The following is a 15,116-nucleotide window of genomic DNA, read 5'->3' as shown; positions in this document are numbered from 1 at the left end:
AAAAGAAGAGAAAAGAAAGAAAAGGAAATGGTCCTTTCCCAGAACAAAAGCACCAAAGAAAATGCCATTATTGTACTGTGGAAAGGCTGAAGGAAGTTCTTCCTTTTCTTTATTCCCTCAAGAAAGTCTTTTAGCCTGACCCGGTGGTTGCACAGTAGATACAGCATCAGCTTGGAATACCAAGGACACAGGTTTGAGACCCCAGCATCACTGCCTTGAGCTCAGGCTCACCAGCTTGAGTGCGGGGTCGCTGGCTTGAGCGTGGGATCATAGATGTGAGTGACCCCATGGTTGCTGACTTGAACCTGAAGGTCGCTGGCTTGAGCCCGAAGGTCGCTGGCTTGAAGGCCAAGGTCACTTGCTTGAGCAAGTGGTCACTGGCTTCAGTGAAGCCCCCTATCAAGGCACATATGAGAAAGCAATCAATGAACAATTTCTCATTTCCCTTCTTGTCTATCTGTCCCTGTCTGTCTCAGTCTCTCTGTTTCTCTCGCTAAAGAAAAGAAACTCTTTTTAGTGTCTTTATTATTCTTAACGAAGTAGCATTGAGGGATTACTATCAGTTTTATTTAATTCAGGCATGCTCTCCCTCTTTGGAGCATGGTGACTACTCAACCCCCCTCCCCTCCCCGGCTGGTTACCTTTGCCTCTCTCTCTATCTCTCCTAAGTGCCACAGGCCCCTCTTTTGGCTCTGTAACTACTTGTTTTCTAGAGCCATGCAGCTTCCAGCTGCCTCACTTCTATTACCTCTGTAACTTTCTAAATAAATATTTGTTTATAATTTAAAAAAAAATTCTAGTTAATTCAATTGAACAAATGTTATCACACATTCTGTGTGCAAGGCACCATGAGGGATATGAAGCCACTTAACAACATTGTTAGGCAATTTCACCATTCTGTGAACATCATAGAATGCACTTACACAAACTTAGATGGGATACCAAGGCTACATGGCACACTATTGCTCCTAGGCTACCAGCCTCTATAGCAGGTTACCATACAAAACAACATGAGTTGAAATCAAGCACAACAGAAAATGATGTAATCAAGAGACTGTAAACATGAGGTGTATGAGGCTGCTGCCAGAGAAACACAGCATACTGATACAGCTAACTTATATTTAAATAAATAGAAAGAATACACACTAAAATAACAATAAAAAGTATAGAATAGTAACTACATAAACTGGTAACATAATCACTTGCTATCATTATCAAGTATTATGTACTGTGCATAATTGGGTGTGCTATACCTTTATACAGCAGGCAGCAAAGTGTGTTTGCACCAGCATCTCCACAAACATGTGAGTAATATGTTGTGCTCCAATGTTTAGTATAGCTATGAAGAAATTTTATGTATATTTTACCACGATAAATTTTTTTTAAAAAAGACAGTTTTGATGTCACTAGGTGATAGGAATTTTAGCTCCATTATAATCTTTTGAGACCACCGTTTTATATTCAGTATGTCAATGACCAAGACTTTATACAGCATGTGACATAGAGAAAAAGACATGTCTATCTCCTTAGGGTCCTACAATTTATGAGAGAGCACAGAACAATACATTACCCTGGGAAAACAAAATAATATTTGAATAGAAACTGAAAAAAAATGCTACGGAGTATAGTGGATTTATTTTGGTGGTTAGGAATGGCTTGCTGGAGGGTTGGATTTGAGTTGTGTCTTTAGGGAGGATAGGATTCTAACAGACTGGCAAGGGCATTGGGGAGGGGCACCTCTTAATCTAACTAGGAAAAAACATTGTGTTGGTCTACATAGGAAGTGTCTTCATTTTCAAATAGTACATTCTATTTTGTCTAAGATTATTAAATTCCTTTAAATACATTCGCTATCAAGATTACTTGCTTCATCAACAACTAAGCTGACTGAAGGAACTGCCTAATTGGGAAAGAAAGTGTATTGTTATTCCAATCTGGGGTTTAAAAAAAACCCTAAACTTCCTTATTTTCTATTAGTGGGTCAAGGAATCCCTTTTGTTGTGAAAGAAATTTAGAGGGTCATACCAGAATTCAAAAATGTATAATATGTAGAAAATACCGTGGGGCATTGTTCTGGGTAAGTATCCCTGGTGGAACTTTAATGTCAGTTTCATACAGATAAATGGGGTGGAGGAGTGTGTGGGGTGTTTGTTTGTGTGCACCTGTTTGTATTAGTTACTTGAGAGGCAACAAAGTGCCAAGAGGATGGACCGGAGCCAGACTGCCTGAAGTTGAACCTTTGCTCAACTTATTATTATCTTTGACCTTGGGCAAATTATATAATTATTTTATTTTAGTTTGCTTGTCTGTAAGAGGAAAAATAATTTGAGTCTCTGTCCTTTTGTGATTATTTGTGAAGATTAAATGAAATAATATATATAACAAGTTCTTAACTCTTTGAGTTGTACAAATGTTCATCCTTGTGCCTCCTGACCATCCAGAGTATGGTCAATTTTTAAAAAAATGTTTAAGGCAACATTAAAAAAAGGCAAATGAATGTTCGTGTTTCCATAAATTGGTTATCAAACAAACATAATTTTAAGTTAATAAAACTGTAACTGGAACTAATGTCATTTTTTTTTGTTGTTAAAACAAAGTCACTCCTGGGCATCAGGGAGCATAAAAAAACTCACTACTCAAAGGGTTAATACAGCTTCGTATATAGTAAACTGTGAATGTGTGACCTAGAGTCTCAGGAAGTAAGTTTTGAAAGCTACTATTAATATTTTAGTAAACTCTATTATTATTATTATTTTAGATTTTATTCATTTTAGAGAGAGGAGACAGAGAGAGAGAAGGGGAGGAGGAGCAGAAAGCATCAACTCCCATATTTGCCTTGACCAGGTAAGCCTGGGGTTTTGAACCGGCAACCTCAGTGTTCCAGGTCGATGCTTTTACCCACTGCGCCACCACAGGTCAGGCCTATTTTAGTTAACTTTAAATTAAATGCAATACTTTGTTGTTTCTGAGATATTTAAAGGAAGCTAATCTTGTTTATTGTACCGCCCGTGAATCTATTGACTATTAGCCAAACTTTATTTATCCAGATGTTTTAGTTATTTTTTTTGGGGGGGGGGTGTTGTACAAGGCTGTTTCAAATCAGTGCAACTACAATATTTGAGAATCTTTTCTGTACGAAGCATATACGTCTTCTTTTTTCTTTTTTGCTTTTATTTAGATGAGAGGAAGGGAGATACTGAGGCAGACTCCCACCTGAGCCCTAACGGGAATTCATCCAACAACCCTATCTGGGGCCCATGATCTGAGTATTGAGCTATTTTTTTTTAGCGCCTGAGGCTGATGCACTTGGACCAAATGAGCTAACCTCAGTGCCTCAGGCCGCGCTCAATTCCACTGGCTGCGGAGAAGAGGGCTATAGAGTGGGAGAGGGAAGGGAAGAGAAGCAGCTTGTTGCTTCTTCTGTGTGCCCTAACAGGAAGTCGAACGTAGGATATCCATAATCCTGCTGACACTCTATCCACTGAGCCACAAGCCAGGGCCACATACTTCTCTTTGTAAAGACTCCTCTATTTTCACCTCCTTCACCAAATTCTCTTTTGCCTACATTTCAACTAAATTTAGCAAGTATTATTAGAATCTGCATATGCCAGTTGCATCACAAAGCAGTAGGTATGGAAATGTTAATACTTAGAAGAAGCAAAGAGTCCAGTGGTTGAAATACATATGCAACATGATGAATGCTGAACAATATAAAAAGTGCTATAAAGAATAAGGTGAGGGTCAGTGAGGCTCAAAGAAAGTATCAGTCAGTTCTTCCTATGCAGGCTAGGGAATGCTTCATAGGCAAACCTAAGTAGGAGTTCATCACTTTAATGCACAGGAAGAGAAAGGATAGAACCCATAGCCAATGGTGCTGGGTGTACAAGGACAAGATGAGTATGACAAAGCATATTCTGGGAACTGTGTAAGATTGCAAGGGAGAAAGATGGGAGATTCGACAGAGGAGGTGAACTGAGGCCAAGTCTTCTAAGGCTATGTGAAAGACTAGAATATGATATTATCTAGTTGAGATCGGGGGTATTGATACATTTTAAACAGGATAACATGATTGAAAACTACTATGCATCACCCTTATGCCAATGATAGTAATACGTTTTGGGCTTAGAGGGACAGTATGACATGGTAGCAGAGGTTAAGAGCATTAATTTTGGAGCCAAATTTTCAGGGTTTGAATTCTGGCTGTATTGTTACTAGTTTCATGACCTTGAACAAGTTAGTTAATCCCTCTGTACCTCATTTTTCTCACCTATAAAATACAGATAAAAATAGAATCTAACTTTTAGGATTGTTATGAGGGTAAATCTATTGATATACACAAAACACTTCAATGAGTTTGCAATCATTATTATGTTACAATTTTAAATTAAACTACTTACTGTTCTTGTGATTCATATACTAGCAAGTAAGAAAGTAGAAATGAATTAATAACCCATATAAATATATAATAAAAAATTTTCCATTAAAAATTTTTATGAAAGAGTCAAAGGGGTGCTTTGACAGAGAATAACAGGGAATGGGAGGGAGTCTTCTTTATTTCGGGTGGCCAGTGTAGCTGATACTGATCTGAAGTCTGAAGAATCTGTCAAACATTCTTTCCTCTAGACATTTAATCTAAGCCCGGTACTTCAATTTCCACCTCTCTGTAATTGTGTATTCAGTCTGTTCAGGCTGCTATAACAGAAACCATAGACAGGGTGGCTTATAAACAACAGAAATGTATTTCTCACAGATCTGTAGTGGGAAGTCTAAGATCAGAGTGCCAGCAGATTCTGCACCTGGTGAGAACTGGCTTCTTGGTTCATAGATAGCTGTCTTCTCTTGGTTCTCACATGGCAGAAAGGATGAGGCAGCTATTTTGAAAAGTCACTAATCCCATTTAGGAAACTTCTGCTCTCATGACCTAATCACCGTTAAAAAGCCCCAACTCCAAGTGCCACCACACTGGGGACTAGCTCTCAAGATGTGAATGTAGGAGCACACAAATATTCAGTCTGTAGCAGAGTGACTCATGGATCTACTAGATGTACTGCTCTGGCCTTGATCTTTCTCCTGAATGTTATACTTTTTGTCCAACTTCCTGTTGAATATTTATATCTTAAGTTCTCTCACAGCCACAAGCTCAGTATATGAACTAAACTCCATCTCTTCTTAAAGACTAAGGAAAGTACCATTTTAACAATTTATTTTTTGTTCATATTTTTGCCTAAGCTTTAAGATGTGTAATAACCAAATACAGACACAACTTACCTATGAGCTTTGAAAGCAAATGGAAAGACAACGTTATCTGATTTGAAAAACTATACTTTATTAAAAAATTAAATTTCTTATTGTATGGCCAGTGTCCAGGGCTGCCATCACAGCCGCCACCTGGCCCATGCAGGTTCGCATTGGATTTGGACAGTCGGTAAAGAGACACGGAGCCAATAACTGATGGGCCATTATATTTAATTCTAGCTTGAACCCGGCCGGCAAGTAAAAACACACACTGGGCTCCAAAACCCACTCTCATTCAGTGCTCACAAAGCTACTGACTTATCCGAGTTTACTAGAATGAAAGGTTTCTAGCTAACCTGACTTATTCACCTCTGTTCCCCATCTCCTTCCTTCTCCCTGCATAAACTCTGCACTAACTGACTTCTCACTCAACACTCTGCCATCTTGGCTGCTTCTCCTGGCCACATGGCCTCTTTCTGCCCTCTGCTCTGCTCTCTCTGCTCTCTCATGCTAATCTCAGGAACCAAGAGTGCAAGCTCCCGTTCTGCCCTATTTTATAGTATAGAAATCCAAACCTTTAATCCAATATACAAAGTAGGGAAGTCTCTAATACAAAGTCACTTTCTGAGGCATGATAGGATTGTACCATCCCACATCAAAAAGGGTGGGAAAGGCTTAGTCCTAAAACAAAGCCCCAGGCTACAAGGATTCTGCCTGCCCACAGCCAACCATCAACACACATTAATATCACTTGGGCAATGGCCTCCATGTGGGCAGAGATATCTTTAACAAAGTGAGCATAATACATTTTATCTGCCCAACACTTATATAACTGTATAATAAACTTACTTCTGTTACTGGGTTTAAGAAACCTCAGGTATGAGAGAATAAAGAAGTGGAGACAGCTTGATGTAATGTAGTATCTTTAAAATATTTTATTTCAAGGTTCATAGAAAGAAATATGTTTTACACTGCAAGTCAAAACATGGGCAAATGCAAAGGTCATGAGGCAGGATGTGCCTGGTATGTTTGAATGAAACACATTTGACATTTGAAGTCAGACTGGCCTGAGTTTTCTGACCCTGCATTTATGAGTCTTTAGGCTTAAGTCAAAGAACTCAATATTTGTTTCTAGGCTTTTTTATTTCCAGATTGGAAAAAACTAGTTTTTTGTTTCTTTTAGATTTTCCATTGATTTGAGAGAGAGAGAGGGAGAAGCATCAACTCATTGGTCCACTTAATTGTTCCATTTTTTAGCTGTGCACTTATTGGTTGTTACTCGTACGTGCCCTGACCTGGTATCAAACCTGAGACATCTGAGATCCACAGAACTATCCAGCCAGGGCAAGGACAATTAGATTAAAAAATAATTTTAAAATTCTATGCTTTCCTTTCATGTTATTTGAAATTATTGAACAAAAAATGATTTCAGTTAATGTTGAACTAGGTCTTTGGGAATTAATATTAAAAGTAAGCCACTCCCCAGATGGCAGCAGAGTAGGCAGATGCACAGACTCCAAGCTCACACCACAAAACTGGATTACAAATTAATTCAGGAACTGTCAGCGTGAAAAACCAAATTTGAACTAAAAGAACAGGTCTCAAAAACCAAGGAGCAAAGAAGAAGACACACTGAGCCTGGTAGGAGGGGGTAGAGGGTATGATGGGGGCTCCCCTGCTTCCAGGAGTGAGGGGAGGCTGAGAGCCCAGAAGGGCTCTCCTTACAAGCAGAGAGACCCTGAGCGATGGGGTCCCTCAGTCTCAGAACCAGAGATCCAGCATAGAAGTCCAGGGACTGGAGGAGAAAGAGGGGAGAAGAGCAAAGTTCTGTGAGTGGGGAGTGGTGGGGGTGCATTAAAGGGACAGAGCAGACAATATTAATCACAGCCACTTGCCTGGGGCACTGGGGGCAAGGAGGGCTGAGAGAACTGGTTTGTCTTCGAAAAGGAAAGTGAGGAGAGCAAGACAGACGGTCATGGGCAGAGGAATGCCTGGGATGACCTAAGAAGCTGACTCATCCAGTGCAGAGGCAGCCATAGCTGGGAGAGGGGTTGATCCCTCCACACAGCACAAGCCTAAAGTGGTTTCCCACCTCCAGAAAGCTCTCCAGCTCCAATCAATGCAAAAGACACAGCTGAAAGCAGAAAGTGAGTGGAGGGGCAGTAACTCAGGTCTCCAAGGAGATCTGAGATAAACCTCCTCCTACTGAAGCTGAGAAAGCACCCTGCCCCCAGAGAGCATCTGGCAGAACTGGCCTTCAGATTCTCAGAGGTTACACCCACTGCATTCCTGGATACAGCTTCAAATAAACCCCCTGCTGAGATCAGTAAACAAGCCTACCACTGAGATAAGTAAACTGAAAAGAAAACAAACAAATGAAGACTTCAAAGTGGCTTTACTAGTAAGGAGACCACACCTGGAAAAAGCCTGCAAGTCACACAAAGAACAGGGGGAAGACAGAGAAACATAAGTCCTGTGCTTCAACAAGACAAATCCTCAGAAAAGTCCTGGATGAAATGGAAGAAATCAAATTACCAGATACAGACTATAAAATAATGATTGTTAGGATGCTTAAGGATCTCAAAGGTACAATGGATGGACTTAATGAACACCTCAATAAAGAAATTGTAAACATCAAAAAGGGCATGGAAATTGTTGGGCAGATAAAATATATTATGCTCACTTTGTTAAAGATGGTGCTGCCCACATGGAAGCCCATTGCCAGGTGATTGCTTGGGATGGGAATGATTGTATTAATGTGTGTTGGGGGTTGGCTGTGTGCAGGCAGGATCCTTGTAGCCTGGAGCTTGGTTTTAGGACTAAGACTTTCCCACCCTTTGTGATGTAGGGTGGTGCACTCTCATGAGGAATCTGATTATGCCTCAGTTATATGACTTTGTATTAGAGACTTCTCTATTTTGTATATTGGATTAAAGGTTTTGATTTCTGCACTATAATGTGCGGCAGACCAGAAGCTTGCTCTCTCTCTTGGTTCCTGAGATTAGCATTAGAGGAGAGAGCAGAGAAAGGAAAGCAGAAAAAGGCCACGTGCAGGAGGCCAGGACAAGCAGCCAAGATGGTGGAGTGCAGAGTGAGAATCCAGTTCGTGCAGGGAGAAGGAAGGATATGGGAAACAGAGGTGAATAAGTCTGGTGTGCTAGAAACCTTTGATTCTAGGAAACTCGAATAAGTCAGTGGCTTTGTGAGCACTGAATGAGTGGGTATTGGAGCCCAGTGTGTGTTTTTACTTGCCTGCTGTGTGCAAGCTGGGATTAAAGATGATGGCCCACCAGTTCTTGGCTCCATTGTTTCTTTACCATCTGTCTGAATCCAATGTGAACCTGCATGGGCCAGGCGGCTGTTATGGTAGCTGTGGATAATGGCCATACAGAAATCATAACAAAGAACCAGACAGAAATGACAAACACAAGATCAGAAGTGAAGACTACACTAGAAGGAATTCAAAGCAGGCTGGATGAAGCAGAGGATTGAATCAGCGACATAGAGGACAAGATAAGCAAAAGCATGGAAACAGAACAGCAAAAAGAAAAGAGGATAAAAAGTCTGAGGAAACTCTAAGAGAGCTCTGTGACAATAAGAAGAGAAACAATATATGCATAATAAGAATTCTTGAAGGAGAAGAGAAAGAACAAGGAATAGAGAACCTGTTTGAAGAAATTATAGATAAAAATTTCCCTAAATTGATGCAGGAAAGAGTCACACAGTTTCAAGAAGCAAAGAGAACTCTATTGAAAAAGAACCCAAAGAGACCCAAACCAATACATATCATTATCAAAATACCAAAGCTAACAGATAAAGAAAGAATACTAAAAGCTGTAGGAGAAAAACAGTCAATCACCTACAAAGGAACCCTTATAAGGATGACATCCAACTTTTCAGCAGAAACACTTGAGGCCAGAGGGAATGGCAAGAAATATTCAAAGTAATGCAGAACAAGAACCTTAAACCAAGACTTCTTTATCCTGCAAGACTATCATTTAAAATTGAAGAAGAAATAAAAGGTTTCCCAGAACAAAAAAAAGAAAAAAAAAAAAAAACCTCAGGGAATTCATCACAACCAAACCAATGCTGCAAGAAATGTTAAGGGGCCTGCTGTAGACAGAACAAAGTGGGGGAAATAAATCTAGTAAAAGAAGAATGTAAATTTAAAGAAAAATATGGCAATAAACAACTACATATTAATAATAACCTTAAGTGTAAATAGATTAAATCATCCAATTAAAAGACATCAGGAAGCTGAATGGATAAGAAAACAGGACCCATACATATGCTGTCTACAAGAGACCCACCTGAAAACAAAAGATACACATGGACTGAAAGTAAAAGGATGGAAAAAAATATTTTATACAAATGGAAATGGAATAAAAAACTGAGGTAGCGGCCCTGGCTGGTTGGCTCAGAGGTAGAGCATCGGCCTTGTGTGCGGGGGACCTGGGTTCGATTCCCGGCCAGGGCACATAGGAGAAGCGCTCATTTGCTTCTCCACCCCCCCTTCCTCTCTGTCTCTCTCTTCCCCTCCCACAACCAAGGCTCCATTGGAGCAAAGATGGCCTGTGCGCTGGGGATGGCTCCTTGGGTCTGCCCTAGGCACTAGAGTGGCTCTGATCAAGGCAGAGCAACGCCCCAGGTGGACAGAGCGATGCCCCTGGTGGGCGTGCCAGGTGGATCCCGGTCGGGCGCATGCGGGAGTCTGTCTGACTATCTCTCCCCATTTCCAGCTTCAGAAAAATACAAAAAAAACCCCAAAAAACTGAGGTAGCAATACTTACATCTGACAAAATAGACTTTAAAACAAGATTATAGTAAGGGATAAAGAAGGTCACTACATAATGATAAAGGGAGCATTCCAACAGGAAAAAATAACCATTATAAATATCTATGCAGCTAATATAGGAGCACCTAAATGTATAAAACAGATTTTGATTGATATAAAGGGAGAGACCAACAGCAATACTATAATAGTAGGGGATTTCAATACCCCAGTAACATCACTGGATAGATCCTCAAGAAAGAAAATTAACAAAAAAAACCCCAGCAGAATTAAGGGACACACTATATAATTGGACTTAATAGATATCTTCAGAACCTTTCACCCTAAAGCAGCAGAGTATATCATACATTCTTTTCAAGTGCACATGGTCCATTCTCTAGGATAGATGGCAGATTAGGGCATAAAAAGAGTCTCAACAAATTTAAGAAGATTGAAACCATATCAAGCATCTTCTCTGACCACAATGGCATGAAACTAGAAATCAACTACAATAGAAAAACTAAAAAACACTCAAACACTTGGAAACTAAATAGCATGTTATTAAATAATGAATGGGTCAATAAGAGATCAAGGAAGAAATAAAAAATGTCCTTGAAACAAATGAAAATGAGCATACAACAACTCAAAATCTGTGGGACACAGCAAAAGCAGTCCTGAGAGGAAAGTTCATAGCATTACAGGCATAGCTTAAGAAGCTAGAAAAAGCTCAAATAAACAATCCTGCAACTAAAAAACTGGAAAAAGAACAGTAACTAAAGCCAAGAAGAAGTAGAAGAAAGGAAATAATAAAGATCAGAGCAGAAATAAATGACATAGAGACTAAAAAACAATACAGAGGATCAATGAAACCAAGAGCTGGTTCTTAGAAAAGGTAAATAAGATCAATGAACCCTTAGCCTGTCTCACCAAGAAAAAAAGAGAAAGGATTCAAATAAAATTAGAAATGAGAGTGGAGAAGTAACAACTGACACAACAGAAAGACAAAAGATTGTAAGAAAATACTATGAAGAACTGTATGCCAAAAAATGAGACAATCTAGGTGAAATGGACACATTCACTGAAAAAATCTAATCTTTCAAAAATCAACCTGGAAGAATCAGAAAACCTAAATAGACCAATTACCACAAATGAAACCAAAATAGTTATCAAAATACTCCCAAGAAAGACAAGTACTGGGCCAATGGCTTCAAGGGCAAATTTTACCAAATATTCAGAAAGAACTAACTCCTATTTTTCTCAAGCTATTTCAAAAATTTTAAGAGGAGGATAAACTTCCAAGGTCCTTTTATGAGGCGAGCTTAATTCTGATTTCAAAACCAGGCAAAGACAACACAAAGAAAGAAAACTATAGGCCAATATCCCTGACGAATTTAGATGCTAAAATTCTTAACAAAATATTAGCAAACCAGATCCAGCAATACATGAAAAGAGTATTACATCATAATCAAGTGTGATTTATTCTGGGGAGGCAAGGCTGGTACAATATTCGCAAATCAATCAATGTGATTCATTAATTAAAGAAAAAGAAGGAGAAAAACCACATGATAATATCAATAAATGCAGAAAAAGCATTAGATAAAATCCAGCATCCATTCATGATCAAAACTCTCAGCAAAGTGGGAATACAGGGAATATACCTCAACATGGTAAAGGCCAAGAAGAAGAAATAAAAGGCATCCAAATTGGAAAAGAATAAGTAAAACTATTATTATATGCTGATGATATGATACTGTACATAGAAAATCCGAAAGTCGCAGTCAAAAAACTACCGAACCTGGTAAATGAATTCAGCAAGGTGGCAGGATATAAAATTAATACTCAGAAATCAGAGCATTTTTATACACCAACACTGAACTGTCAGAAAGCAAAATTAAGAAAACAATCCCCTTCACTATTGCAACAACAAAAAAATAAAGTGCCTAGGAGTAAATTTAACCAAGGAGGTTGAAGAATTGTAGTTGGAAAATTATAAAACACTGATAAAAGAAATCAAGGAAGATACAAACAAGTGGAAGCATATACCGTGTTCATGGTTAGGAAGAATAAACATTATTAAAATGTCTATATTACCCAAAGCAATTTATAAATTCAGTGCAATTACTAATAAAATACCAATGACATACTTTAAAGATATAGAAGAAATATTCCAAAAATTCATATGGAATCAAAAAAGAACACAAATAGCCTCAGCAATCTTGAAAGAGAAGAATAAAGTCAGTGGTTTCACACTTCCAGATGTCAAGTTATACTACAAAGCCATTGAACTCAAAACAGCTTGGTACTGGCATATAAACAGGCATATAGATCAATGGAACAGAACAGAGAACCCAGAAATAAACCTGCACCTTTATAAATAATTGATATTTGACAAGGGTGGGAATAGCATACAATGGAGTAAGGACAGTCTCTTTAACGAACGGTGTTGGGAAAATTGGACAGCTACCTGCAAAAAAAATGAAACTAGACCACCAACTGACACCATGCACAAAAATAAACTCAAAATGGAAAAAAGACTTAAATGTAAGTCGTGAAACCATAAGCATCTTAGAGGAAAACATAGGCAGTAAGCTCTCTGACATCTCTCGCAGCAATGTATTTGCTGATTTAACTCCACAGACAAGGGAAATAAAGTACAGGATAAACAAATGGGACTATATCAAAATAAAAGGCTTTTGCACAGCTAAGGACAATATGAACAGAATAAAAAGGCTAACCACAGAATGGGAGAACAATATGTCTGATAAAGGGTTAATAACCAAAATTTATAAAGAACATGTAAAACTTAACACCAGGAAGATAAACAATCCAATTAAAAAATGGGCAAAAGAAATGAATAAACACTTCTCCAAAGAGGACATGCAGATGGCCAATAGGCATATGAAGAAATGGTCAACATCACTAATCATTAGAGAAATGCAAATTAGAACCACAATGAGATATTACCTCACACCAGTCAGAATGGCGCTCATCAACAAAACACAGAATAAATAAGTGCTGGCGAGGATGTGGAGAAAAGGGAACCCTCCTGCACTGCTGGTGGGAATGCAGACTGGTGCAGAGGGCAAGGGGATGATAGGATGACAGGATGGGATGAGAGCAGAAAAGCAAATCCTGGAGGGAAAAGGGGAGGGTGTTATTGAGAGGGGGACAAGGGGGATGTACTGGAGAACACAGGAGAGGTGGATGTATTTGGGGGACACTAGAATCTATGTAAACACAATAAATTAATATTAATTTCATGTTAAAAAATAAATAAAAAGTAAAGGAATAGCCCACCAAAAATATAAATAAATAAAACATTAACTATTATTATTATTATATTAATAGATTTATCAACAAAAATTAAATTAAATTGAAAGACACCTTGGAAAAAAAGTCCCCCCCCATTACATATTGTTCTGGAAATCCTAGTTATCCAGGCCTCTACTTTGTCTTCTGGTCCATCTTCAACCTCAGTTGAGAACCAGTTTTTCAAGCCCCAGTGGGTCCCAGAAGTTTCCTCATAGAATAGGAGAACCTTAACTCTAATGTATACAGTGCCCCTCCCTCTGTGTTTACTTTGTGGCATGTTTATTTAAAACGTCTCCTTATTTTCTTACTACACCTAATGCTAAGGGTAGTACAAGCTTGTATCTTTCCTTCAGTGTTCAGCTTTTTCATTTTAAGTTTCTGGTAGTGTAAATGCTTAAGGCATGATATTTCAATAATTTTTTTTTTTTGTGGCAGAGACAGAGTCAGAGGAGAGAGGGACAGATATGGACAGACAGACAGGAAGGGAGAGAGATGAGAAACAGAAACTCTTCATTGCGGTTCCTTAGTTGTTCATCGATTGATTTCTCATATGTGCCTTGACGGGGGCGGGGAGGCTACAGCAGATTAAGTGACCCCCTGCTTGAGCCAGTGACCTTGGGCTCAAGCTGGTGAGCTTTTGCTCAAACCAGATGAGCCTTCACTCAAGCTGGCCATCTCGAGGTCTCGATTCCAGGTCCTTGGCATCCCAGTCTGACGCTCTATCCACTTCGCCACCACGTGGTCAGGCAAATGATTTTCTGTTTTTGTTTTTTTTTTATAAATAAATTTTTATTTTAATGGGGTGACATCAATAAATCAGGGTACATATATTCAAAGAAAACATTTCCAGGTTATCTTATCATTTAGTTCTGTTGCATACCCATCACCCAAAGAGAGATCGTCCTCCATCACCCTCTATCCAGTTTTCTTTGTACCCTCCCCCTCCCCCTCCCCCTCTCCCTCATTCCCTCCCCCCACCCCCTGTAACCACCACACTTCTGTCCTTATCTCTTAGTCTCGCTTTTATGTCCCACCAATGTATGGAATTCTGCAGTTCTTGTTTTTTTCTGATTCACTTATTTCACTCTGCATAATGTTATCAAGATTCCACCATTCTGCTGTAAGTGATCCGATGTCATCATTTCTTCTAGCTGAATAGTATACCATGGTGTATATGTGCCCCATCTTCTTTATCCAGTCTTCTATTTTTTTTACAGTGATTAAAAGCCTTTAAGCAAACTCTTGGCCAATATAGCAAGAATCCATAAAAGAGTAGTGTCCTTAACATGTTCACCAAGTCCAAGTTGGCCCCATCACCATGCTAAATTCCTGAAAAATGCAACCCAACCACAGTTCAGTCTGTTAGGAGCTGTCACAGGGAGCAGGAGTCCAGGAAAAGTCCACATCCAGGAAAAGTCCTCATGGCACTGGAATTGTTGTCACCATTCTATACATTGCAGCTCATGTCCAAGTCCCAATGACCGCTGCTTCTAGCTGGTAATGATTCAGGTAGACTGGAAAAGCCATTTGCAGCATGCATGGATATGGAGCTTCTGTTCTCCTCTGCCTGGAGAGATGAGACCAGGTTGCTTTTCCCTGGAGCTCTGCGACTGTGGCATGGTAAAGAGAACCTTGGGATACACTAAGCTGGGTGGCAAAGGTAGATTCATAATAGAAGTTGGCAAAAGGGGGAAAGAGAGCTCTAAATTAGGAGTAGGTCCCAGCCTGAAATATGAGTTGGACATTGAGGTAGGAGGGATAAAGGAAACACTATATATTAAGCAAAGCAGCAGAAAAT

General features: G+C 39.3%; 1 protein-coding gene and 1 non-coding gene across 2 annotated transcripts in view; one reads left to right on the top strand and one right to left on the bottom strand.

Annotated features, from left to right (window-relative positions):
* LOC136306610 (estradiol 17-beta-dehydrogenase 11-like) overlaps positions 1–15,116 on the bottom strand; it is a 179,036-nt gene that overhangs the window by 10,272 nt on the left and 153,648 nt on the right. The gene's annotated exons all lie outside the window — the stretch shown is intronic.
* On the top strand, positions 9,637–9,712 carry TRNAT-UGU (transfer RNA threonine (anticodon UGU)). Its single transcript has one exon. It is a non-coding gene; the product is annotated as a tRNA-Thr (tRNA).

This window comes from Saccopteryx bilineata, chromosome 5, assembly GCF_036850765.1.
Source record: "Saccopteryx bilineata isolate mSacBil1 chromosome 5, mSacBil1_pri_phased_curated, whole genome shotgun sequence".
Lineage (NCBI taxonomy): Eukaryota > Metazoa > Chordata > Mammalia > Chiroptera > Emballonuridae > Saccopteryx > Saccopteryx bilineata.
This window is presented reverse-complemented; position numbering and strand designations above follow the sequence as displayed.